The 26,492-nt window shown below is 42.4% G+C and overlaps 1 long non-coding RNA gene across 1 annotated transcript; it reads left to right on the top strand.

Annotated features, from left to right (window-relative positions):
- Nucleotides 1-58: 58 nt before the first annotated feature.
- On the top strand, nucleotides 59-25,857 carry LOC309863027. The gene is made up of 4 exons (XR_014310857.1): nucleotides 59-153; nucleotides 21,061-21,684; nucleotides 23,421-23,610; nucleotides 25,489-25,857. It is a non-coding gene; the product is annotated as an uncharacterized lncRNA (long non-coding RNA).
- The last annotated feature ends 635 nt before the right edge of the window (nucleotides 25,858-26,492 follow it).

Raw genomic sequence — 26,492 nt, 5'->3', positions numbered from 1 at the left:
AGTGGGGGTAAAGGCGGTGACAATAACAAGGAAGGTGCGGCGACGGGGGCCGCGAGGGGCCAGTTCCGGCTGCCCGCGGGCGCCCTCGCGAGGCCGGGCTGCGGCGGAAGTGGCGGCGACAAAGCCGAGCCAGCCGCGGCGTCTGGGCCAAAGGTCAGTATCGGAGTCGGGGGTGGTCTGGCGCGTGAGCCAAGCGACTCCCCGGGCCCGGGGCCGAGGGGGCGCGGGTGCGGAGCTGGCCGGGTTCCCGGTGGCATTTAGACCTGACGCTCTTGCTCCTGTTTCACGGAGCAGTCGCGATCCGCAGGCATGATGCGAACCGTCGGTGGAACTGCTTATCTCAACTCTCCTACCCGTCTGCGCTCGCTCTCAGCCTGGGACCCGCTCCCGTTCTCTTCCAAGCAGGGAGCTCCAGGGACCTCCTGTCTCTCTTCCCCTCTCTACGTCCTGTTTTCCCGGGGACATCCCCCTCTAATTCTCCGAGGGTGCCTCTGGTCCATCCCTCCAGCATCTTCCTAACGGTGAAGACAAACCCACAAGCTTTTAGTTTTGAGGGTTTGCTATGGATTATTTTACTAGTAGTAACAGGTAACGCTTATAAAGCTCGCACTCTGTGCCCGGCATGGCGCTAAGCGCTTCCTATACGCATTAATTCGTTCAGTCTTTAGAACAACACTGAGCTACGTCTTAGTAGGTACTGTCCTCAGTTTGCAAAATCAGGAAACTGAGACATTAAGTAAAATGCCAAGATTATACAGACAGCAGGCAAATCGGGTGATTCTGGACTGAGGTTTTTTTTCTTTGTTGTTTTTTTTTTTGTTTTTAATTACTGTTGTAGGTGGTCAAAATACAGTAAGTATTTTTCCTAATTATTTAATGGAATGTGGAGTTTATTGGAAAATACTTTTCTTGGCGAAGTGGATATTTTACAAATTCATATGTGTATGGTTGAATATGTCTCGTTTCTGGAAAGCTGAGCATCACTTCTGTTTTTTTCTTTTTTTTTAGCTTTTATTCTTATTTCTAATTTTTACATCTGTATGCCCTGAAAAACCGTATTCGTATAAACAGGCACTATATCCGGGAATGGACTTTTATTGTAGCAATGCCGTTCAATTCTTGGTATCAAAAAATTAGATTTGATGACTTACGAATTCACTGTTCAACCTTCCTTCAAAGCAAAAGAATTGAAAACCACCTGACTTGCCAAAGGATTTGTTTATCTAGTCCTTGTTCACTTTTTCAGTTTCTGGGAAATAAACCAAATAGACTTTATTAAAATATCAAATGACTATAAATGAGACTTTTTTTTTTTTTCCAATGAGATGTACATTGTTTAACCTGATATATTCCAAAGTTTGGGGAAAATCTAGACATTGTTAATTTTCATAAATTGTTTCAGTTAAAGTGCTTTTTTAAATTTTGTTTTGTTATCCTATACTTCAGTTTTGTTTTGGTCAAAACTTTTCTGCTAATGATACAGCTCATTCAGGTTGAAACTTTGTCAACCATGGAAAGTGTGTCATATACCCTAATTAACAGAGCCTGTTTTCTTTCTTTCTTTTTATTAAATTTATTTTTTATTTTCAGCATAACACTATTCGTTATTTTTGCACCACACCCATTGCTCCATGCAATCCGTGCCCTCTATTATACCCACCACCTGGTACCCTGACCTCTCACCCCCCCCACCCCTTCAAAACCCTCAGATTGTTTTTCAGAGTCCATAGTCTCTCATGGTTCACCTCCCCTTCCAATTTCTCCCAACTCCCTTCTCCTCTCTAACTCCCCATGTCCTCCATGCTATTTGTTATGCTCCACAAATAAGTGAAATCATATGATAATTGACTCTCTCTGCTTGACTTATTTCACTCAGCATAATCTCTTCCAGTCCTGTCCATGTTGATACAAAAGTTGGGTATTCCTCCTTTCTGATGGAGGCATAATACTCCATAGTGTATATGGACCACATCTTCCTTATCCATTTGTCTGTTGAAGGGCGTCTTGGTTCTTTCCACAGTTTGGCGACTGTGGCCATTGTTAACAGAGCCTGTTTTCAACATAAAACTAGCCAAATCGGATTCACTTTCTGTGAGAAACAGTTTGGCTTCATTGCTTTTTGAGGATCATAATGAAGACTGCAGAGAGAAAAAGTCAGGGAATGAATCTTAAAAGATTACTAGAAGCAATGAAAATTAAAATAGTGTAAGACATAATTGTTTTATCCATTTTTAAAATTAGAGAAAATAAGATGCAAATATGATGTTTCCCTTAATTATCAACAATGCAATACAATATGGTGCTAAATATGTGTTATTTACTATGTGTATAGTATGATAAAAGGCATGGCATTTGTTTGGTATATTTAAGTGCATGTATCAAATTTATTCAGCTTTTGGGAAATAACTAAGAATCACCCATAAACATTCAGCAAAATTCCATAAATTTAATTAGGCATAGTGATCTAGGTTTTAAAAATATAATGAGACAATAAGGCATTTGCTGGCAAAAATAAATTGGTTCAGTGGGTAGTGGCTTCTCCCTCTCCTTCTGCCCCTCCACCCTACTTGTGTGTGCTCTCTCTCTCTCAAATAAATAAATAAAATCTTAATATTTTTTGTTTTTTTTGTGAGTAACCTATAGAAAATCCTAAATATTTTCTAAAATGTAATAAGGTGAGAACTGATTATAATTTAAATAGATGATTCACAATCAATTTTATAAAATGTGTGTTAACTGTTTTACTCAATAATACACATTGAATCTAAAAGAAATAACTGTTTTACTCAATAATACACATTGAATCTAAAAGAAATAACTGTTTGTATCCATGGGTTCAAGTTACACTGGGTATACACATACTAGATACAGTGTAACTTGAAAATTTTGCAGCCTTGTCAACTAGTTACATTGAAAGAATGAGGGTGATAATCCTCACTGCTTTGGCTCTTCAAAGGTACTTTTCTTTAGTCTTGAAGACAGGTCCTAGAGATGAGTATTGTGAATACCTGGAGGGGAAATGGCATATATTTAAATCTTTTTTTTTTTAATCTGTTTTAAGCAGTCATCATTTCTTACCATGACCTCTTTGCTTTGATATCTCTTGTGACAATATAATTGTCTATATAATTTTTGACAATAGTGATGTGAGGTCTTAAAAAAAAATGCCATTGTTCCCCTACCCCACTGTCTCGGAATTTGGAACATTCTGATAAGGATCAATTGCTTTTCTCAAAGAACATGATTGCGATTTTGTTCCCTAAGTCTGATGCTAAGATGATGGTTAACAAATTTTATGAGTACTTTGGGAATGCGGGGAATGATATAATATATTGTTAAGTGTATGTTATTTATTATGGCAGCAACTCATTGGTCGCCATTTATATCCTTGGACACCATACTCCTGCCAGGTGTCTGGGCTGTTGGGTCCATAATCAAAGGAGTGAGACTGATACAAAGCGAAGGGTGAAGCAAAGCTATTTCACGCCAAGCATTGAGAATCAAACTGACTGTCAAACTGACTGGTCCGGGCCATCTCTTATAAAGAGGTGACCTCTCTCTGCCTTACAGACTAGCTTTTAAGGGTAAAGGCTCTGTGATTGGGCCTGGCCACACACAGGTGGCCAATGAGATTGTAACACACAGAGAAAGCTACACAGTCATGCTAGGTCACACATAAGTGACCAATTGAATTACAATTTACCCTGTAGTAGATATTTGAACTAGCCTATCACCTTAGTCAGAATTGGTGTCCAAAAGGTGCCCAAAGGGCGGGGCCCATACTCCTTGGTTGCTAGGGAGACAGTATGGGCCCCCACTGATTGGATACCTCCACTTGGCCTGACCCATCCTTGTATTTGGGCTTTGTTACCTGGGACTTGTTTCTAGGACTTGTTTTTAAGTAAGTCCCCCGGGGGGGGGGGGCAGGGACAGTTTAAGTTCTACTGTATAAACAACAAAATCACTGTTTAACTGGATGGAATCACTCTGGCTAAATAGGCCCTTACAGGGCCCTGTGATTTCCCCCTCTTTACAGACAAGCCTGCCTGACCGCTCACCTCTACCCCATCCTCTAAACTCTGTCTCTGAGGGTTAATCCAGTGAAGGTCAGTGGTTTATGGCTATCTCCTAACCCCCAAGGAAGCCCATTGGCTTATTGGGCGGGATTGGTTCCTTTCCCTCCCCTCCCCAGGGCTTCTCCACTCCAAATCAGGCCCTAGGCCTTGCCTTTCATAATCAAAAGACTGACCAATATCATTTCCTAAATGACTCTCCATCAACACTGATCCCAGTTGAAACCTTGAAAGTTCATGTTTTCAGTGAGAATAGAATGCGTTTTTAGGTGGGGTTCAAACTCCCATTAAGGTCTTGTGCTAGTTTTTGTAAGGTTGTATGGGAGAGGACAAGTATTATTTGCCTTTCCATAGCAAACTCCAAGCTCACAGCTATCTCTCTATTTCTGCTGCAGTATAAAATCACCAGTACAGGTGGAGGTAATAGTTGGGCAGAGCATTATCAAATGTGAATCTGGAAGGGGGATTGCTTTTTGTCTTGAAGGAGCTTGAAAGAATTGCCTTCTTGCTCTGGGGTCAGAATATGGAGATGGGGCGGTGCAGGGGGATGATAAGCTAGAGAGGGGGATGGGTGGTTCCTGGGCAACATTTGGCAGGCACTGGAAACCTCATTCCTTGCGATTCTAGGAGTGCTCAAGAGTAGGGGTGCTTTGGAAATGGGGGCTGGAAGAGCTGCAGAATTCAAGAAGGCAGCTGAGACCTAGCTGGTAGAATGGATGATGGAACTGGGAAGATAGTGGGAATAGTTGCAGAGAACCAGGATTGGGCAACATAAGCCCCTGGAATATTGGGGCAGGAAATCCAGAGGAGAGAAGTCAGGAGGGGTGGGAGGCAGGGAATGGACACTTTCTGGTGAAGTGGGACATATCTGTCACCTTAGTTATTCATACTTTATGTGATAGGAGAGTCCTGTGGGGGTAATCAGGAACATTAGCAGTGGCTCTCAAACTTTAGCATGCCTCACAAATCTGGAGGGCTGGTCAACACACAGTGCCAGCCCCATGCCCAGAGTCTAATCTGGTAGGTCTGGGTCATGACCCGAGATTCACTTTTCAGCAAACGCTGAGGGATCACCATCTGAGAAACATCAGACTAGACAAACCACGGGCCTAATCCTGTTTACCTGTCTTTATAAATATTAATTGGAACATAGCCACACCTGTTGGGTTTGCTTGGTTTCGATTGTCTGGCTTCTTTGGCTGCAAGGCTACAGTTGAGATGGAGACTGGTTGGCAAAGGTAAGACGAGTTACCATATGGCAATCTATAGGAAAAGTTTGCCAATCCCTGGGCTGGAAGGAGGCAGCAAAAGGTGTGGTTGTGAGACCTTTCAGTTGGGAAGTCTGTATTGAAGAAGTGCCATTCACTAGATAACAAGTTACTTTTCTGAACAGAGGAAATAATGCTTAATTCACAGGGTAGCCAAGTCATATAAATGACGGTGGTTTGTAATAATGCATCTCAGATGAAGTAAATCATTAAGAATGGTTGGAGTTGTGGGATGCCTCTGTGGCTCAGTTGGTTAAGCATCTCTCTTTTGTAAAGATACTTATTCATGAGAGAGAACACACACAAGCTAGGGGAACTGCAGACTCCCCTCTGAGCAGGGAATGTGATCTGGGGCTCAATTCCAGGAATCTGGGGTCATGACTTAAGCCAAAGGCAGACGTTTAACCAACTGAGCCACCCAAGAGCCTCTCGGCCTCTGGTTCTTGATTTCGGCTCAGGTCATGATCTCAGGGTTGTGAGATCAAGCCTGGCATCTGGGATTTTCTCCTCTGCCTCCCTGCCGCAGAGGGGTGGAATTTGGACAGAGAGAAAGGGGGAAGCTCTGCATGTTGAGCAGAGGTCAGGGTATAAAGTAAAAGGTCAAAGTGTGCCATAAATGAGAATATTAATCAAGGTAGAAAACCAGGTCTTTAGTATGGTACTGGGTATATACTATATGCATAATAGATGCTAATTTATTATGGGATGTTTATTTCATTTCTGTAAGAAATATTCTGTGATGTAGCCCATCAGTTAACATTAAACTGTCCATTAAGATACATGCAGATTTGCTACTTTGTGAAAAAATTGCTCTTAGCCTTGGGGGAAGGAGATGGTGGGTATACCAAGATAGAATTTTAGAATATGAATTTTTCATCTGTGTTTGGGGAACTCTGATGGCCATTTATCTTTCCCTTAAATGAGTATTTTTATCATATTTTTGTTCCATGCTTTCTGGTGTGAACACTTTTTTTTTTTTTCATAAGAAGATACTCCTTTAACGCAGATGACATCACTTTTTTCATATTACTCAGCTTTTAAGATTTAAACTGGTAATGATAGTGATCAGATTAACAAAACTAAGATTTATTATGCAGTTAAAGGAGCCAGTATCTATTAATGTTACTGAGTTGCTGGCTATTTTGACAACTGGGGTGACATAGCAGATGGCTTAAATAAAAGATATTCTATATGTGCTTATAAAGATGGAAAAGAGCTTTACAGTAATAAGAATTAGTCTTCATGATGGTTGTCTTTATTTATTTTTGCAAGAAAGAGACAGAGAGAGAGAGGGAGGATGCAGGGTGGAGGGGCAGAGGGAGAAGCAGATTCCCTGCTAAGCAGGGAGCCTAATGTGGGACTATGATGTGGGACTCGATCCCAGGACTCCTGGGATCATGACATGAGCCACCCAGGCACCCAATTGTTTTTATCTTAAAAATAGCTTTAGTGTATATATATGTTTCTTGAATATTCTAGATGATAGATGGTGCCCTGAAAACTAAAAGTCACACCTCCTGGAAGGAAATTAGGGAAAGTGGAAATGAAAGGAAGATCTGTGGAAATTATGTGATATTATCTGAATACCTTAAATCCAATTCAGGTCTAGGTGGAATCTAGGTAGAAATTCTAGGTAGAAATTTTGAGGAGGAGAAAACAGTGATTTTAAGCAAGAAATTGCATACTTAAGTAATAAGACTATTTGACCTTAGAGTAAGGAATATTTTCAGAGGGGAGATGGTTGACAGGCATCTGTGAAAGGAAGGGATCCAAAGTGTCTAGAATTGGCATTGTCTATGGAGAGAATATGTTTGGTATGTAGGGGCAGAAGAATTATCCCTTCTTCCCTGCTAGGTTATTTGGCTGGTCAAACAACTAAATGGATATGAGATTTAACAGGAGAAAAACAAATATCATTCTGTACATACAGGAACCCTATGAACATATGAGACCTGAAGGGCAGCCAGGTAAGAGCTGAGGAAAGCGGTAGAGGTCTGGGGATATGAAGGGAAGGAAGGCTATTCATGGAAAGGCGAGAGATGTTTGGAAAACAAAGCTTGCCCTGCTCTGCAGGTACCTTTCTTAGGAAAGAAGGGATCTCTAACCCCTTTCTTCAGCGCCACTAAGGTGCTCAGCTATTCAAAGGAAGGTGAGGCCATGTTGGAGTGAGGTCCTCCTTCATCAGTGACTAGCATGGTGCCTGGCAGAGCCCATCCAGCAGTTACCTGCAGTCTGGCCTCCCCCTGGAGCTCACTTGCATCCACTCTGCTGGATGATGAGTTGACAGTCACAGAAGATAAGATCAATGCCCGCTGTAAAGCAGCAGGTGTAAATGTTGAAGCTTTCTGGCCAGGCTTGTTTGCAGTGACATTGGCCAATGTCAGCACAGCTGCAGTGTAGGCACTAGTAGACCTGCCCCATCAGCTGGCACTGCCCTAGCAGGAGCTCCTGCCCCTTTCAACCTTGCTGTCCCATCTGAGGAGAAGAAATGGAAGTAAGGAAAGAAGAATCTGAGGAGTCTGATGATGACAGGGACTTCGGTCTTTTTGACTAAACCTCTTTCGTAACATGTCCAATAAAAAGCTGAACTTTTTCAAAAAAACTGGTAATAGTTCTCTTCGTGTTACAGGCTCCCTTTCCTGTGTAAGCTTAGGCAGCTGAGGAGGAGGTAAAGAGCTTTTCCTGAATCTGCTGGGTCTTGACTACCTTTAGTTCAAAATAATCCTCATGACAAAGTGGCATATTTTGGAAACACTTGTTCTGAACCCCTTCAGCTATTAGGTGAAAGCCATTAAGTTTAATTAGATGATCTTAATTGTTCCTCTTGTGACTCTGTGATCATTTGGGGCATATTTGGCTTCACATTTGGATTTTACTAGAAGTGGGGGTGGTGGTACCTGGGTGGCTCGGTTGGTTGGGCGTCTGCCTTGGAATCAAATCATGGAATCAAGTCATGATTCCAGAGTCCTGGGATTGAGTCCCATATTGGGCTCTGCTCAGCAGGGAGCCTGCTTCCCCCTTTTCTCCTGCCTGCTGCTACCCCTTCTTGCGCTCTCTCTCTGTCAAATAAAAAAATAAAATCTTAAAAAAAAGGGGGAGGGTAGTTTACTATAGGAAGAAAAGATGCTGTCAACACCTGGAGAGATTCAAAGTAATCTCTCCACTGGGTGGAAGTACCTCTCCCCATTAATGATTTTAATTTTTTAGTCTAATTCCAGTCCCCGGAGTTATTTTAATGTACAAAGCTCTAAGAGTTTGGTTAATTGTCAAACTACCGGGATTCGCATCCATTCTTCGTGACCTGATATTCACCTTCTGGCCTTGCAAGACTGAAGGGTCGCCCCACACTATAGTGAACCAATTGAGCCATTGCCATAGGGAGCAGTGTGGGTGATCAGCTAGGCTATCTCAGGTTATATCCAATTTTATTGGCCAGTTTTATTGGCTTTAAATTCAATTGGCACTGATTACACTGCTGACTCATGTTCTTTATAGACAATGAGGAAAATAAAGAGGTTTATAGATAACCGTTAACAATCTAGGGTTAAGCCGTTGATCTGAGCTGCACAAATTAGAACTTGTGACATTTGAAGGTAACTGGTGTCCCTCTCTGGTGGCCATGATGTAAACACACGTCTGGAGTAGTCAACCACCAGGTCCTGTTCCACACGGACAGAGTCAGTCTGTGAGAGGGGGAAAAAAAAAACCAAAAACTGTGAACCCGCCGAGTGAAGCACAGATGAGAGATCGGCGGTGAAGGCTCTGCCCGCATTCCCCATAGTTCTGCAACCCAGTTACTTGTCCTAGTCATTTTTGATTATGTGAGACAAATTGCAAAAATCATCCTAACTGATGAAAGTCCTATTGTTTAATATGGAATGTGTGTGTTATGTTTACGGGCGGGAACTCCCATAGATGTTCCCCCAGATGAGAAGGGATGCTGAAAAGTGGTGTCAGGTGTGCAGGAGCCTAATGAACACCAGTGTTCATCAGTGTTTACCCCTTTGTAAACCACCTTGACCTCAACACTTACTCCTAATCGATACGGATGTGCATCACAGTGTCAATACAAATGTGATATTTTTCAAGGCAGATGAATTGTTCTTTCCATGTTAGTGCCTCAGTTATTCAGAGAGGCCATGGGTTGGGTGGGGACAACTCTTAAAATGCAGGAATTTTCTCACTACAAAGATTTGACTTGAGAAGGATTTCTTTCTTTCTTTCTTTCTTTTTTTAAGATTTTATTAATTTATTTATTAGAGAGAGCAGGAGAAGATGCACACATGTAGGGGGAATGGCAGGCAGAGGGAGAAGCAGAACTGGATCCTAGGACCCTGGGATCATGACTTGAGCCAAAGGCAGATGCTTAACTATTTGAGCCACCCAGGTGTCCCTAGATAATGATTTCCATGGAGTTGAACCATATGCCTCAAGATATATCAAAGTTAGTTAGAGAAAGACAAGACAAATGCTCACTTCTTCGAAGAAAACAATAAAATAGTCATCAGTAATTATTTTTGGCAACGAATACTAAAGCAATGGTTGTGCTTCTCTGGATTTAAGTTAGGAAATTATTCAAATGTTTTGCACACTCTTTCTGTGCAAAAGAGTGAGATCATAATTAACAGGTGAGATTCAGGTAACCATTTAAAAAAAATGATAATAAAAGCCTGAGTAGCTGGAGCACCTTGGTGGCTCAGTTGGTTGAGTGTCGCTGACTTGATTGCAGCTCAGGTCTTGATCTCAGGGTCATGGGATCCAGCCCTATATTGGGCTCTGTGCTGGGCATGCAGTCTGCTTAAGATTGTCTCCCTCTCCCTCTATGCCTCCCCAACCACATTTCTCAAAGAAGAAAATAAAAAGCCTGACTAGCTTTCAAGATTCTTTTAGCTTGAATGTAAACTTGAATTTCCACTATTTTACGTGATCAGAAATACATACTTTGATGTGGTAAATATGTTGAACAAGTTACAGTCGTGGTTAAACAGTGAGTTTTGCAATAAAGAAAATATCTGTGTTGTTCCCCAAATCTAGACATTTCAACAAGGAAGGAAGAGAGAAGAAAGTGCATTTTTATTTATATATTCAATTTTCTGTTAACAGGCAAGTGAAGAGATGTTCTCCACTATCTTGTTGGTCTCATGTACATTTGCCTAATACAGGAAGCCCCGTGGGCATGGGCCCCTTTCCCAAGGAGCCAGAGTGCTCACTGTAAAGACAAAACATGCTTGGCAGGTACAAACAATAACTACTTTTTAAACTTCAATTTAAATTATAATATATATTTGAAGTAAAATAAATGCAGTCAGATCATGTAAAAACTGAGGACAACATGGGCAAAAAATGAACATGTACATATATGGAAGGGTGCTGGGGTAAGCGGAGTTCAGAAGTGAAGCAAGCAGTCTGTAGGAAGGCAGCCTTGAACCTGGTTTTAAAAGAAATGATAGTCAGTGGGTGGGCAGGGGGTGTGGAAGGCATGAGTAAGTAAGTTAGTAAGCTTAATTTTCAAGGTTAGACATAGGAAAAGTATAGTCATACAAATATGGGTATGTTCATCCCTGAAGTGAGCTTGTTTCTTAATTTTGATTAACATAAAACAGTACATAGCTCTTTGACTAATGAATGCAGAAGAACAGATTAAAGTCTAAAGCAAGGGCAGATTTATACCAATTTTCTAGACTAAATGTGTAATATATAAAATAGATTATATGAGTGAAGAAGCTTGTTTTTACAGGCATGACTATGAAGGGGTAGAGCCTGGGGGCTTTGGAGCAACAGCTGGGTTTGCATTTTTAGCTTTGCTGGTTCTAGCAGTCTGACTGGGAAAATTGTTCCACATCTCTCTGTGCTGTTTTCTTATTTGTTTAACGCAAAGAATAATAGAGCAACCATATGGTTTAGGAGAAGATATGATTGATATCATTCATTCATTCCACAAGTATGTTTTGGGCTACTACTACAGGTCAAGAAATGCTCCTTTTTTTTTTTTTTTTTTAAAAGATCTTATTTATTGATTTGAGAGAGAGAGAAGGAAAGCACAAAGGGAGAGTGAGTGGGAGAAGTAGACTCCCTGCTGAGCAGAGAGCCCAATATAGGACTCCATCCCAGGACCCTGCAATCATGGCCTGAGCCAAAGGCAGAAGCTTAACTGACTGAGCCACCCAAGTGCCCTCTCAGGAAATGTTCTAGATGTCGGAGGGAGTGCAGGTAAGCCAGACAGATAAACCTTTGTCCTAACGGTGCTTCTGTCCCAGTGGAATTAGCTAGTCATCAAATAAATGCAAAAATAACATTTCAGACAGAGATAAGTGCCCTACAGAAGATTAAGTAGAGCCATATGCTCGAGGGTGAGGGACTAGCAGCTTTCAGGTTAGGGATGGTCTTTCTCGAATCTGAAGGTCCTAGGGAAGCCAGCCATGAGAAAAGGAAGAGAAGCAGCCCTGACAGGGAGAGCAGCTAGTGTGAAGGTCCTGGGGCAGGATTCAGCTTTATTGTGTTTGAGGAGCAAAAACAAGGTTTGCAGCTGGAGGATATTGGGCAAGGGGTAAAGGGATAGCAGATGGAATCAGACCATGTAGGGCTTTGATATCAAGGATAGGAGATGTGTTTTCTCTTAAGTGCAAGGAAAAGCCCCTGGAGAATTTTAAACTGGTGAATGACATGATTTTTTAATGGAAGTCAAGTGCTCACCACTGGTCCTGGCACAGGACACACATTTAGTAGAAGTTAACTGCTGTTAGCACTTCATTTAATCCTCACACCAGCCCAGTGTGATGGTTACCACGAAAGGAAATCACTCCAAATCTGATCTGGGGCAGAACTTTGTGGGCTGATGTGATTTTTAGCCCCTTTGGGAAGGCTCCAGCCTTCCTGATAAAGTGCTGGCGTTTTTTTCTGATGGAGTTTAATGTGATTTAGAGTCCTTCTGGGAAGTTAGATTGACTCCATTCTGCTAACTCTTGTTCTTTAGATACATGCAATAACTTTTAACCAGATATTCAAAGGTACAATGCTCTTTTAAGCCTGATGCTATTCTAATAATCTGTAAACCACACATTCATCTTTTAAACCTCCAGTCAAGTAATGTTTATTAAATCACATTTGTTTTCCTCCGCAAAGAAAACCTTTGAACTAGTGTTATTGAAGTATTTTCCCTTGCCAACAATTTGAAATAAAATGTGGATAAATGTTCACACTTGATTTACCTAAGAAGTGGGTTTGAAGGTATCATCAATACCACCATTCTACAGACAAAGAATCTGAGGTTTATAAATGTCATGTGACTTGATCAGTGTCACAGGCTATCCCCCTAAAGCCTGTGCAGGTAGGCATTCCACTGTTTCCTCCCAGGAAGACCAAACTTAACCCAGTGTTCTAAGAAGGAGCAAAGTGAATCTGAATCCAAAGGAAAGCATGATTCCCGGTTACCATAGTCTGTCTGTCTCCCTCCCTTCTGCCCTCTTCCTCCTTCCTTCCTTCCTCTCTTTCTTCCTTCCTTTTTCTTTCTAAAGATTTTATTTACTTTAGAGAGAGAGAAAGAGTGAGAGAGGATGAGCAGGGGGAGGGGCAAAGGGAGAGGGAGAAAGAATCTCAAGCAGACTCTGCACAGAGTGTAGGAGTCCCATGTGGGGCTTGATCTCATGACCCCAGGATCATGGCCTGAGCTGAAACCAAGAGTTGCTTGCTCAACTGACTAAGCCACCAGGTGCCCCTTACTCCTTTTTCTTTTATAGAAATCCCGTTATTATCTGTTTAGGTTTATATTGATTTTCAAAGACGAATATTCATTGTGACCTCCTCTCCCCTAGTGAGAGAGTCATATAGAGAGAGTATATACATACATACATACATACATACATATGTAGTTCATCTCCACTCTCACTCTGCTTTTTCATTTTTAAGGGTTCTAATTTGTTCCTTCATCCATTGAACCCAGTCTTGACTTGGATGGATCTTTTCTCCAGTTTGATTCATGAAACCTATTCCTCTGGTCTGGAATGTCACTCACTTGGATTTTCAGCCTGTGGAACCTAGAGCCTTCTTTTCTTATTCTTTTTTTTTTTTTTTTAAAGATTTTATTTATTTATTTGACAGACATCACAAGTAGGCAGAGAGGCAGGCAGAGAGAGAGAAGGGGGGAAACAGGCTCCCTGCTGAGCAGACAGCCCGATGCAGAGCTCGATTCCAGGACCCTGGGATCATGACCGGAGCTGAAGGCAGAGGCTTTAACCCACTGAACCACCCAGGCACCCCAGAGCTTTCATTCATTAGTGTTCTGTGCACAATGCCAGTCGCAAAACCCGGTTGTGTGGGTCTGCCAAAATGAAGTAAATTACACATTAGCCCTTGTGAGAAGAAATCTGAATGAGATCACTGAAGGGTGCTAAAACACTCTGGGTTATTTGGACCGACCGGGGGATGGGGTGGTCCCTACTTCTAACTGCCCAGTATTATTTTCTTCGACCAAATCGGTTCCATAGGTATATTGGAGCCAGTTCAGACAACAAGCTTGTGTTAAATTATTAGGAAATTTGTGAAGTAGTTGATGCCAAGTTGGTAGCTTGAAATTGGCCACAGTGAGAATATTTATACCACAGACATTGAAAAATGCCACGAATGAGGGTTCCCCCCAACAAAACCAGTTTTTAAATACTTACCAGTACATTACTCAAGTGCCCCTCAGGTTCACCCTTGTTTTCTGCCCAGTTACACACCAAGGAGAGGGCATAAAAAGACAGTGAGTGGGACAGTTGCCAGGACAGGTTTTTGGCTGGCATTCATTTTTCCTGCCTGCATTTTCCTCCATCACATACTCTGCCAAGAGTTCTGGAGTCAGATGGACCCTGTATTCCTAATAGCAAATGAGGGTCACTATCAGCCCCCACCCCCCATCCTGAGCCCAAGGTTGAATCCCGGCTCATCACTACTTGTTCTGTAACTTGAGCTAGAGACACATCTCTAGGCATGTCTCCTCATTGCAGTCATGAAGAGAATACCGCCAACCCCATGGTTTGTGTTTGTTTTGTGTTGGTGGGGGTGGCTGGTGAAGGGCCCCCTTGAACGGCCTTGCTTAGAACATGGTGCATTGTAAGCTTTCAATAAATGATAGCTCTGATTCAAATTCTAAGGGAAGCTCTAATTGAAATTCACTGCATATTCACAGACACTCTGAGGAAAGTGCTAGTGCCCAGAGGCCCTGGTCTGAGGCTCTGGGACGACCAGCCTGTCTTGCACTATTTCTCCCACAAGGTGGCAGTCTCTGTCTGAGCTCTTTGTGGCTGGGAGCCCAGGCACGCCTGCGATTCCCTCGTAGCCCAAGCCACACCAGCTGTGTTCTTTCTCCCTTTCATGCAGCTCCGGCCTCCATACCTTCAGTGGTTTGAGCTTGACATTTCCAGCTACAAAGAAGTGGGAAGAAAGAAGCCTTTCTTGAAATATGTTGATCTGACCTGAGTGGCTTTTCCTTGCTATGCAGGAGTATTGTAAAATCCTTTTACTTCCTGCAAGGATATTTTTAACAGGTAGGAAGCTGAAGTCTTGGAGGATGTTTCTGTTGTTCTGTCTGTCCTGGTTTCTTTTTTCTCATTTTCCAGTTGTGAAAGCAACATGATAGAATACAGTCCATGTGGGGCAGCAATCAGACTGACCTTGATGTGACCTAGGACTTTGCTACTGACAGAATGAACTGGGGCTGCTCCTTTGAATTTCTAGCGCCCAGCTTCCTAATCCATAAAATGGCAGCATCTGCCTCTCTCTCTCTCTCATCTACCCCTCTATCTTGAGTTAGTCCTGTACTTTACAACCTGGCCACACATTAGATTCACCTAGGGAGCTTTTCAAAAATTGTCAATTCCTTGGCTCCACTCCAGAGGACTGGTTCTGTTGGACTAGGTTTCAAACACAGCATCAGTTTGTCTGAGAAGCTCCCTGGGTGGTTCTGTGGGTTGTGAGGGTTAAGAACTGCTGAGATCCTCTTATTAAGCCTTTCTAAGCCTCAGCTGGCCCATATGCTCATAAACTGAAAATCCCTGGACCTTAACAGCTCATAGAAATACAACATGGTTCCCTTTGCTAACAGTCCTCCTACCTGCAGTCCTCCTGCTCATATGAGCAGGCAGTGCCGTCTCTTCCCCTGTCCACCCCTTGTCTTCAGGGGCCTTTCATGAGATGCCCAAGAATCCCCACTGGGGTTCCGCTGAGGGAATGCAGGAGACAAAGGCAGAAGAGAAATTACTAAATTTCCCTACACCTATAGCTCATTGACAAGTCTTTGAAACAGGCAGAGTGACCTTCTTCTAGGAATTCAGCTAATATTTTGCTAAGGGCAACAGGTAATCTTAGCCCAATCCCCAGAATCCTGTAAGTCTACTTTAACATATAAAAATTGCTTTGGAAAGATGCCTTTCAACGGACAAATGTATAAGGAAGATGTGGTCCATATACACTATGGAGTATTATGCCTCCATCAGAAAGGATGAATACCCCACTTTTGTAGCAACATGGACGGGACTGGAAGAGATTATGCTGAGTGAAATAAGTCAAGCAGAGAGAGTCAATTATCATATGGTTTCACTTATTTGTAGAGCATAACAAATAACACAGAGGACATGGGGAGATGGAGAGGAGAAGGGAGTTGAGGGAAATTGGAGGGGGAGGTGAACCATGAGAGACTATGAACTCTGAAAAACAATCTGAAGGTTTTGAAGGGGCAGGGGGGTGGGAGGTTGGGGGAGCCAGATGGTGGGTATGGGGAGGGCACGGATTGCATGGAGCACTGGGTGTGGTGCATAAACAATTCTGTTACACTGAAAAGAAATAAATTAAAAAAAAGAAAAAAAAATTGCTTTTGAAATTTCCTTTATCTCTATCCCCTAAGATACATGTTGGCCATCATCCTCCAAGTATGACCAAGCATCTGAAGGGTCTCATAACTGGGGTTTTATTAGACAGTAATAAATGACTTTCCCAACAATAAGTAGCCCCCCTCAAGGTCCTGGCAACCTTGCTTCCAAAATTCCTTACAGACTTAGGCTACCCTAACCCCCTTCCAACTTGAAAGCATATAATGGGCCACTTCTCATGACCCCAGTGCAGCTCTTTCTGCCCACTGGTCATGTCTCTGTTCTTTCTTTTTTTTTTTTTTTTTTTTTTAATTTTTATTAGCATACATTATTAGCCCCAGGGGTACAGGTTTGTGAATTGCCAGGTTTACACAGTCTCTGTTCTTTAATAAAACCACCCTTTTGCATCAAAGATGTCCTGAATTCTTTCTTGTCCATTGGCTTTGAACCCTAATGTCTTTTCCTATATCAAACGATACCTGGGAACCTTATCGCTATGCTGAAGCTGGACTGTCCCTGTGGTCAGCAGAAATGGTCCCTCAGAACAATGCACGATAGTCCTTCTCTGGGTTACCTTTGACTAGGAATACTCCTCTCTGATTGGCTTGGGTTGCAGGTCCATGGCCCATCAGATGTCAGCTCTTCCATTTCACCACAGAGCAACCATATTTCCTAAGTCATGGCCTGGTACCCAGAGAGCAGTGGTGTGAGTTACAGCATCTACTCATGACTCAGAACCAGCACTGTGCTCCAACAACACATGCTTAGGGTGCTCATCCATACTCCTCCCCCTTGATAAATTTCCTCTTGGAGATCCTTCTTTTTCTTCCCATTATCTGGCCTCATATGTGTCTACCCTTGTCCATTGGATGTGTTCTAATACATGTAATTAGTAGGTAAACACCAAACCCTCTTCTCCCAGAAGGCTTCTTGGCCCACTATGTGGATTCTTACAGATTTAAAAATGTTAAAAAAGAAAGAAAGAAAGAAAGAATCAATTTTTTAGAAAATATATGAGAGAAGATCCATTATCACTCCACTTACCAGCTTCTCTCTTCTAAACACAAGCTTTTCCCAAGCACCCTCTCCACTAAAACAGCCCCCTTTCCCAAAATCTGTGGGTAGGAATGAACTTACTTTGTAAGTTTGTATACTTACTTTGTATATACTTTGTATATGTGTAACCCAGAGGGATTTCTGAAATGGGGATTTCCAAGACAAAGGACCACTTGCCCCAAAAGTAGGATCAAGTTTTTCATGTGAGAAACCACACAAAATACTCTCTTCTGGGTAACCTGGTCCACATAAATGGGGTTCATATGAATGGCAACCTCGCAGGGCAGTTGAGAATAATAAACAAGACATGGCATGAGCAACTTGTAGTGCCTTATTATTATGTCTGTTACTAATTCATTATTCTAATCAGCATCTAATCAGAGTTGCCCCTCCGGACAGCGAATACCCCACAACTGAGTCATCTTCTGTCCTCTTACACACACACACACACACACACACACACACACACACACCACCCCCCCACCCCCACCCCCGTGCAGTTGTCAGTGTAGTGGTCCTGACCCCTAACCAATACAGGATCACCATTGGGAGGCGTCACCTTAGCTAGAGTGATGGGGCTCTTCACTGAAAGGCAGGCTATGGGCCCTGTGCTATTTACTCTCTCCCTCTTGCTCTGGAAAATGATTGCTTATATTGAGCTAAAATCGGGTGGACAGAAAAAGACGGTTCAAGTTTCATTGTTTATGATCCCACCTCCAGGCTTCAGACGAGGAAGACTCCATCACCAGCAGGGTGGGCTGGGCTGCTGGTGTGTGGAACAGCACAGTGGGTGGGGAGATCTGCAGAGGCTGGCGTGCTCTCCAGGTGAAACGATACTGGATGCCCTGAGAGAGAAAGATCCCGAGAACGGGATGCCAGAGGGGCATGGCTGGAGAGGGATAGGGTGAGGAGAAAAGGGAGGAGTTGAGGAAAGAGACCAAGATGTGGAAGCTGTCTCAAATTATTCTTCAATCTTTGTGGAGTAGGATTTGGGTTTGCTGGTGGGTGCGTTTCTAGATGCTTCAGAGTCCGTTAGGGGAGAACGGGGGCCCAAATGGTCCAGGTGCATTTGAATTGTGTCTATTTCCCTGAAGCTCTCATGCGTTGGTTGTATATTCTCGGTGCAAAGAGCGTTCAGAACAGTAGCACCTTGGCCATTGCCATCCAAACCCACTGTTCTACCTTCCATCCTGGCCCAGATTGCCTCTTCTCATGCTTCAAGTGTTGTTCCAGACCAGAGGTGTGGAGGAAGCCAGAGGAGGAGGGAGACCATGGGCTATCTCCTTGGCACAGTGTGGAAGCTTTTGCAAGGCACAAGGGTAATACAGGTATCTCGAGATATTATGTCAGAGGTCTCAGGCTCAAGATCTTTCCTGCAATCACTTCCATGTTCAATCTTTGCTCATCAGCTCTCTTCCTTGTGCCTCAGTTTCCTCCTCAAGGACAGTGTCCCCAGTACCCCTCTTTGCACTTTATGCGATCTACAAGGAGCAGCCAAGGGTTCGGGATGGGGTGGCAGCAGTGTGGATGCTAAAGGGTTGTGGATGCTACTCTTTCATCAAGAGTCACTATGCTGTGGACTGGGTTGGCTGGGTTTCCTTAAAATCCCCTAGGACCACTAAATTTCTTTCTTTCTTTCTTTTTTAAACTTTTAATTTTTCTTTAATTATTTTTTGTGAGTTCTATGCCCAGTGTGGGTCTTGAACTCACAACCTGGAGATCCAGAGTCACTGCTGTACCAACTGAGCCAGCTAGGTGCCCCTCGAAATGGACACTTCGGAAAAAAGTTATTTTATTTATTTTTAGTAATCTCTTTATCCAATGTGGGGCTTGAACTCATGACTCTTGAGTTCAAGAGTCAAATAAATGCTCTACTGACTGAGGCAGCCAGGTGCCTGTACCACTGAATTTCTGCTACTACTGAAAAAAAAAAAAAAAAGGCTAGAATCCAACAACCTTTAGCAATATTTTGTCATCGTGTTAATAGTACATGTCCCACTAGGGGGTTGCATTGTTGATTTTACATGTTAGATGGCTGAATGATTTTTTTTTCTTTTTTGATATACACTTGACCTATAGCCTTACATGAATTTCAGGTGACAACATAATGATTGGACATCATATATATGACAAAATGATCACCACAATAAATCTAGTTACCATCCATCACCACAATAGTTACAATTTTTCTTTCTTGTGATGAGAGCTTTTAAAGCTCTATTTTCTCAGCAGTTTTCAAATCTATAGTATAGTATCAACTATAGTCACTATGCTGTACATTATATCCCCTGGACTTATTTATTTTATAACTATTTTCTCTCATCCTTCATACTCTGCTTCTAGTAACCACCAATCTAATCTCTGTATCTATGGGTTTAGTGTTTTTAGATACCACATGTAAGTATTCATTCTTTGACTTATTTCACTTAGCATACTGTCTTGAAGATTCATCCATATTATCACAATTGGCAGGATTTTGTTGTTTTTCATGATGAATAATATTCTATTTTACATACAGACCCCATTTTCTCTACTCCTTCAGCCATCAGTGGACACTTGGGTTATTTCCATGTCTTGGCTCTTGTAAGTAATAATGTAATGAATGTGAGGGGGCAGATATTTTGTTGAAATAGGGTTTTGTTTCCTAAATGCCCAGACGTGGAATTGCTGGATAATATTGTAGTTCTATATTTAATTTTTTCATTTCTTTTTTTATTGAGGTATCCTTAACATACAGTTTTATATGAGTTTCAGTTGTACAATATAAGGATTCAATAATTCAATATGTTGCTTAGTGCTTACGATAAGTGTACTCTTACTATTTTTAATTTTTTGAGGAAGGCTTCATACTTTTTCCACAGTGGCTATACCAATTTACATTCCCACCAACACTGCATAAGGGTTCCTTTCCTCCACATCCTCACCAACACTTGTTGTTTCTGGTGTTTTCCATTTAGTCATTCTGACATGTGTGAGGTGATATCTCATCATGATTTTGGGTGAACATTTTTAACTTTCATAAGTACCGTATTTATTTTAATATCTGTGAGGAAAACTACAGCTAGCACACCAAGCGTATAATTTCACTGATCTGCTTCCTAGGATGAGGGTCAATACAGTCAAGTAAATGGACTTATTTAAAGGAAGAGAAAAAGTAAATAATAGTAAAGATGGCATAGGAATATGGTAGTCATGACTGGCATTTGAAGAAATGGGCAGAATGGCATCTGCAGATCCTCGTGGCTCTAACAGTCTGGCATTCTTACCCCACCCTGTCTTTTCTCCTGTTTCCTCTGCTTCCCCAGGAGAGAAGGCATTACAGTGTGTATTTCCAGATTCATAATGGCACAGGGCCTGTGCACACTGGGTCTTCTCAGTCTTCCCCAACAAAGAGCTCTGTTTTGTCCGAGGCCAGCTCTGTGTTCCCATCTCTGATCTCTGATGAGATACATGGAATGGCAGGAAAGCAGACCAAACTGAAAGCAAGAAAAATGGGCAGGGCTCTGCAGAGATTGTGAAGCTGACCTTCAGGTGGGATTAGCCAAGGCGCTCTCTGCTCCATTGACAGAATACCTCATGTGCTCACGTTTGAAAAAGCAAATCTGCAGAATTAGCAGCCAATAAATGATGACTGTGGTAGACTGGCGATTCTGTGTTGCTCCTTTGTAATCAGGGCTCACTTATTTTTATTTACTTCTTGGCATGAAATCATTTCCTATGTTTTCTTTTTAACTCACTCTTAATGGCATCATGCATGTCTATTTTCCTTGTTCCTGATTCTGAATGATTCATCCATAATTGTCTGTTGTCTCACGATAGGCATGCATTGGTTTTCCATAGTTGATGAAGTGTGGCATGCCATGGTGGAAAGACCTTGGGCGTTGGGACAGACTGACCTGGATTTATACCTGCCTTAGCCACCTGTGATCTGTGAATTGGTGCTTCTGACTTCAGTAAGACTGAACATCATTTTCTTTGACTACTCAACAAGAATTATGCTTCTCTCACAAGATTTTTGTGAAGATTTAAGAGGTACCATCTCTCTCTATATAACCCTGGGCTGAGTTGGTTGAGCTTTAGATGCTAAATAAATATCAGTTCTTTTATCGTTTTTCACAACCTTGACAAATCTTTGTACCAGACGCTACAGACAAGGCAAAGATTAATATAACCTGGGTCAGGATGGTGCATAGGTTTTATTTCATGTGCCAGCCCTCATGGAATGTGCAGCTTCAGGGAGCACCTCGTGGAGATCGCGTTAGGGGTCAGCAAGGAAGAGGAGCACCACCGATTACCCTGTCCTCAGGTGTGGGAATGGACAGTGGGGGATGAGCCCATCCCACGTTTGCCATCACAGACACAAACCCTGCTTTGGGGAAGTCAAAGTGAAGGAACTGTGAAATTCCTGGAGAAGGAATGAAGAGCTATTGAACACAATAGTTGGTAAGTATTAGGTGCTTTTTCACGTGATATGTGTAGAATCCTCTCTGCAGACTGGAGACAACTGAGTTATTATGTTCATTCTGTAAATGAGGAAATTAATGCTCAAGACAGGCTAATAGATTTCTCAAGTTCTCACAAGGTAGGAAGTGGTGGAAATGAGACTTGAACCCAGAACTCTGATTCTGAAGGCCTTTTATTTGCAGTTACTAATTTGTTAAACTGGAGTGTTCAAAAAAAGTCCTTAAAAAAACCCCAAAAACTGAGGGGGGCCTGGGTGGCTCAGTGGGTTAAGCCTCTGCCTTCGGCTCAGGTCATGGTCTCAGGGTCCTGGTATTGAGCCCCACATCAGGCTCTCTGCTCAGTGGGGAGCCTGTCTCTCTCTCTCTCTGCCTGCCTTTCTGCCTACTTGTGGTCTTTTTCTGTTAAATAAATAAATAAACAAAATCTTTAAAAAAAAACAGGTAAAATTAAGAACTTCAAGGTTTATCAAAGTGCACTAATTTTAAGTGTTCAGCTTGTGGACTTTTCAAATATACCTGGGTAATTTGAATACACCTGTATAACTATCAGTGAGATTAAGATACAGAACTTTGTCACCTTTCTAGAAAGTTCCCTCGTGTGCTTTGTCAGTCAGTAACCTCTTCACCTAGAGATAACCACTGTTCTGACACTTAGCCTCAATGATTAATTTTCACTGTTCTTTAACTTCACAAGAATGGCATTTTATAGTAATTTTGCTTTTGAGTCTTCCTTCTTTGTTCAACATAATGTCTGTGAGATTTATCATGTCATATTAGTACTTTGTCTTTTTTATCCATTGTTATGAATATATAACAAGTTATTTATCTAATCTCTTCTTGGGGGACATTTGGGTTATTTGCTGTTTTTCCTTATTGTGAGTAAAGCTGGTGTCAACATTCTTGTAGTATCTTTGGGTGAATATATACTCATTCTTTTAAGTCTATACCTGCTAGTGGAATTACTAGACCACAGGTTTGGTGATTATTTAACTTCAGTAGATATGGCCTATGGCCATGGCCTATGGCCAGGCTAGGGCTGGTCCAGAGGTACTTGTGAGGCCACACTCCAAAGAGCAAGTGAGAAAGCCAACAACTAGAAACTGATCTTAGGGTGTAGAGTCAGGGAGTCCTTCAGAGACTCTGTCTTTTATTATAATAAAATTATTATTATTATTATTAATAGTAATAAAGAGGAAGGTCTCCTGCCGTTTCTGGACCGGATGAAGCTCAGCTAAGGGTGTGAGAGCACCAGTGGGGCCTCCCTCAGCCACAGGCCAAAACATGGCCCTTTGGCAACTTTGCAGTCTCTGCAAAGGTGGTCATAACTTTCGTGTAGCACCTTCAACATGGAAACCAGAGGCTGCAGCACAGACAGTCTTTGAAGGACTCCCTGACTCTACACCCTAAGATCAGTTTCTAGTTGTTGGCTTTCTCACTTGCTCTTTGGAGTGTGACCTCACAAGTACCTCTGGACCAGCCCTAGCCTGGCCATAGCAGCAGACTTCTCTGCTCCCTGGTGGGCAGAGCCACACCTTCTCCAAAGATGTCTGGATCCCTCCCAAGCCTGGTTCTTCCATGGGTACTCATCTGAAGCCATAGGGTGCCTTACAGAGTCTCTTTGTATCTTACGGTTCCTCTAGCACAGTTAATGGTTCTTTGTACTCAACTTGCTTTGTGTGGGTTACTGTGTATTTTCTGTCTCCTGATTGGACCCAGATTGTCATAGGGGGTGATCCCAGGAAAAATACAAGAGAGTGGAGAAGGAAAAAGCCAACAGAGAACGTGTCAATGAGTGGCTCACTACTGTGAACATTTGGGGCTCATTTACACTTGTGTCCCCCGAGAGTCTGGGTACAACACCCTTCAGCATCACTCCAGCAAGAGGGAAGGAGGCTGACTATTTATGGTATGTATCTACCAGTTTTCATCCCGCATTGCTCTATGGGGAACTTCATGTCCTGGCACATCTGTCCTGCCTTGCATGCCTGGACTGTACAGAGTGTACTTCTGTAGCCAAAAAAGTTCTTGGGTAGAGAGAAGCAATTCCTTGATTGTAAGATATCTGTGTGCTAGCACTGATGCTGTGGGGGAATGCTAGGGTGGACCCCAGAAACGTGAGTGGGCACTGATGCATTGACCAGTTGCAATACTGACATATTGCAGTATGTTGGCTGACAAAGGGAAATTGGTCAGCTGGATGCTAACCAATGGTGCAAACTGCTTTGAGGGTGAATTTTCTGGAAAAGCCAGTTGTAGAGGATCGAACATTTTTCTGACTGGTATAATTTAATTGTACGGTCAGTGTTTGTTATAGATAACTGGATTTTTCTTTGACCTTGACAATCTCACTGACTTGCTGTCTGCACTGGAAGCACCATTTTCTAACTGTTTCAAATACGCCAAACCTGGCTCCCACTGCCACGCTTGGGAGGTGCTGACGGCTGTGGTAACCAACTAGCAAAAAGGCAGCGGTGTTTGTATTTTCTGTTTTGCCCTTTACGAGAGCATTTCAGCTGAAGCGAAAGGCTTTTTTCTTCACCCTGGGTTTTTAATAGAAATCTCAGTGGCATGAAGCTGTTTTAGTTCTGAGCACCAGCTTGTAAAGTTCATTGGTGACAAAGCTCTGTTCTGGCACGGAACGCGGTGGGTACCACAGCAGAGATGCTAATTCACAGGAGGACCGGAACAAAAATCTAAGCAGGAGACAAGTTTATTACAAAGGGTCATGGACAGTGCTTGTCTGTGGGTCATGTGGGCTGAAGGTCATATCTATGCTAAAAATTTTAAATCATTCACATTTTGCAATTAAGTCAACCAATGTATATGGTTTCCCAACTGGCAGTGTATTTTTTTTTTTTTTCTTCTGTATTTAAGATGCTCGGTGAAGAAAGAATGAGGAAGCTTACAGTGTCCTGAAATGGAAACATCTGTGAGACATATCAGTGACAAAAACAATATACAGAACAGTGTTGAGTAGCTACCTATTGTGTGAGAAAGAAGGGAAAAGATTATATAGCCGCATATGTTTGTATTTACATAAAAAATCTAATAAAAGCATCTGAAGTATGGGCAAAGAAGGCAGAAACAGGGGTGACACTTTTCAACATATCATTTTTATATTGTTTTGATTTTAAAATCATATTAATGTATTTCCTGTTCAAGAAAAGAAATAATGTCCTGTGAAGAACATAATCATTGGAAAACAGGCCCCTGTTCTTTGATCACTTCTACAACATTTGAAGGTAGCTTCATATGGGAAAATGGGTTCCATAAAATTTAAATTCAAATGCACGTAGTGAATCCTTTGCAAACATTTAGGGCATGAGTGGAAATTTTTTACATCCACACTCATGGAAATTTTTTACATCTATGCTGCTATTTACTTTATTACCAGCAGGGGGGAGTGTTTCTCTGTTTTTCTTTGTGCCTTTGCCTACCTCCCCAACTTCAGATGCAAAACCAACCAAGAATTCTAATTCAAATCTATGCACAAAATGCACCACATTTTCTAGATTCATGGTGTTACTCTCTCATCCCGAAAACCTTTTGGGGACTTGGAGCTTCCAGTAGGCTGCTAATGATTATTCAAAAGCGGCTGATTATTGGGCTTGCTGGTGTAAAGTCTTTTCTTCCCCATTCTTTGCTCCCTTGTCATTCCACTGGGCCCCTATACATCACTTTCCATAATCAGATCGTAGGAGAAACCCTTAAATTATGAAAATTCACAGCACGTGCTCTCTCTCTCTCTGTCTCTCTCTTTCTCTCTCTTTGTTTTACTTTGCAGATGAGACCCAGGATTTGGGAGGCAAAACAAACAAATAAACAAATATGAAGAGGGCAGATTTTGGACCTCCATGAATGATGCCAAAGTTAAGAAAAGCTAAAAGAGGTAGAGGAGGTATCTCTGGGGAGTGTCTTCTCTTGCCTGGCTGGCCTTGTACCTGACGGGACTCTGGACATCTTCCCAACAGGAGCCATTTTGCAAAGGACGAGATGATAGCTCTGAGAGGATGAGCAACTCACCCAAGTTCATGTTGCTGCAAAATGATAGAATTGGAAGTAGGTGCCAGACTGCATCTAAGGAGGAGACACTGAAGTGTTTTTTCCCTACACCGTGCTAAATAAACTAAGGCAGCGCCTCCCCTGTGCTCTTTCCTGCCTCTACTCCTCTAGTCTCTGTCCTGCTCTTCCTCCTCCTCTTGGTGTCTCTGAAGAGAGGAAAGGGAAAAGGACAAACTGCCCAGAGGCTCCTCAGATGTTCAGGGGAAGCTGTTCTTGGTTGTATGCTGGCAGTGATTTCTTTCAAAAAGGCAGCAACATTGAACTGCCCAAGGTCAGAGAGTCCCAGTGCTGTGGACTTGGGGAAGAGCCAGGGAAGGCAGTGTGCTGTTTGTTTGTTTGTTTTGATTTAAAAAAATTTTTTTTAAGCTGTTGGGGGGCATTTTGTGCTTGTGTGTAAGAGTATGTTTGAGTATTCTGCTTCCCTGTCCTGGCTGCCTGGCAGTACCCGGAGGTGAAGGAGATGGTTACAAATGCAGACAGGGACACTTCCCAACGCTGTATCATAGTGAACAAAGAACAACAGTGAAGATGTTTTACACAAAGAGAAGGATGTGACAGTGAACTTGGGTGGCATGGTGTCCAGCCTTTCTGATAAATAACACCAGCACGCCTTGGGGAGAGAACTGTGGCCCTTGTCAATGGTGAGTAAGGCCAGGAGAAATCACCTTTTGTGGAAGCATGACTCTAGCCACCTTTCAACACTAGCTATGCTGCCATTTCAACACA

The sequence above is a fragment of the Mustela nivalis genome (genome assembly GCF_964662115.1).
Source record: "Mustela nivalis genome assembly, chromosome: 4".
In the NCBI taxonomy this organism is placed as follows: domain Eukaryota; kingdom Metazoa; phylum Chordata; class Mammalia; order Carnivora; family Mustelidae; genus Mustela; species Mustela nivalis.
This window is presented reverse-complemented; position numbering and strand designations above follow the sequence as displayed.